The sequence below is a fragment of the Silene latifolia genome, chromosome Y (genome assembly GCF_048544455.1).
Source record: "Silene latifolia isolate original U9 population chromosome Y, ASM4854445v1, whole genome shotgun sequence".
Taxonomy (NCBI): domain Eukaryota; kingdom Viridiplantae; phylum Streptophyta; class Magnoliopsida; order Caryophyllales; family Caryophyllaceae; genus Silene; species Silene latifolia.
This window is the reverse complement of record NC_133538.1, coordinates 450291265-450293080: the sequence shown is the minus strand read 5'-3', so window position 1 is coordinate 450293080 and position 1816 is coordinate 450291265. Positions and strand designations below refer to the sequence as shown.

Sequence of the window (1816 nt, the reverse complement as noted above, 5' to 3'; positions counted from 1 at the left end):
CTAGCTAGGGTTAATGGGTAATTAGGGGAAACCAACATGGGAAATGATTTAAATTAATATGCTTTCATGGTTTATTTGCTTGCTTGTTTTGATCTCAACTCATGCACATGTTATGTTTGATGAAATGTGAGCCTATGAATCCTTGCATTTTTTACCCATCACCTATCTTTTCAATGAGACTTGTAAGACATAAACCAACTCGAGTCTCATTAGACCATGCATGTTGTTGAGTAGGGAAGACTAAGTCGACTTGTAGGTATTGTACAATCTAATCGATTCGGCTGCGGGACCCAAACTTTTCTAGGATTGTAAGATATAACCCAACTCAATCCATCACAACAATAATTGCTTGCTTATAATTTGAGAACATGTTTGTATGATCAATTCACATGATTCCCCTATGACCCCATGACACCCTAGTGCTTTTTATCAATTGTTTACAACCCTTTTAATTCATCTTGCTTATTTACTTTCATTGTTATTTAGTTAGTGACCTTCTACATCAACCCAAATTATGACACCCCTAAGACACCACTTGTTTCAATAGAAATCTCATCTCAATTCCCGTCCCTTGGGATCCGACCTTTACTTGCCTCTTTACTAATTGTAGAGTTGTTTGTGAAGCTATAAATTGTGTTTTGATTCGGACGTGACCCAACGACAACATCTATTAAATTGTGAACACGAAACGGACCGATCAAAAATGGCGCCGTTGCCGGGGACGGTGTAAACTTGATTTAGATTTTCTTATATTGTTATTAGTTGTGTCTTTCTTTGCCTTGGGGAAGTAAAACTCCTCAAGGTTTGTTCTAATTGTTTTCGAGTATTTTGATATTTTGCATGTCTAGAAGGTCACAAGGTGATTTGTTACCTTTTGACCGTGAAATTGAAAGAACCTTGACAAACAATAGGAGATTTGCTAGGAGGAATTTGAGAGGTATTAGTGAGGTTGTTCAACCAACTATTGAGTTCATCAACCCTTTTGCAAGAGAAGGTGAGGAGAACCCAACACAAAATACCCCACAAAATCAACCTACAATGCCTAAATTTTCATCACATTCCGTACCCACCGAGGAGAACCTACCCAATGGTACTCCCACACCACAACATTTGACCGGAAATTTTATTGCCAAATCCGCCTTTATCCAATTAGTCGAAAGGAGCCAATTTGGGGGGATGCCTGGTGAAGACCCTCATTCTCATATGGAAACCTTTTGTGACTATTGTGATGCCATTTCTCAAATCGGTGTGACTCAAGACCAAATTCGATGGGTCTTATTTCCTTTTTCTCTAATCGACACCGCGAAACAATGGTTGAAGGGCCTCGATAAGGCCACTCTCGGAAAAGATTCTTGGAAGAAGTTGGCTCTAGCTTTCTACAAAAAGTTCTACCCACCGGAAAAGACTAACATGCTAAGAGCTCAAATTACGGGTTTTAAGCAAAGGGATGAAGAATCTTTGTATGAAGCTTGGGAGCGGTTTAAGGGAATTTGTCGCTCACGTCCTCACCATGGACTTAGCGAGTGGTTCTTGGTACACCAATTTTGGAACGGTTTATATGAAGATTCAAGGACCATTCTCAACATGGGATCAAATGGAATGTTCACCGAAGTTAATGATAATCAAACATGGAACAAGATTGAGGAAATGGCGGTCCATAACTCACAATATAGTAGACCTCGCAAGGCTACTAGAGGAGGAAGGCATGAAGTGGACTCTGTTACTCAATTGGGTGCCCAACTTAGTGCTCACATTGACACAATCAATTTGAAGTTTGAACAAGCTATGGCTACACTTGAAGAAGCCTCAAAATCAC

At 39.8% G+C, this 1816-nt stretch overlaps 1 non-coding gene across 1 annotated transcript; it reads right to left on the bottom strand.

Moving 5' to 3' along the window:
* Positions 1-1410: 1410 nt before the first annotated feature.
* LOC141634874 (small nucleolar RNA R71) lies at positions 1411-1517 on the bottom strand. The gene has a single exon (XR_012539592.1). It is a non-coding gene; the product is annotated as a small nucleolar RNA R71 (small nucleolar RNA).
* Positions 1518-1816: the final 299 nt, after the last annotated feature.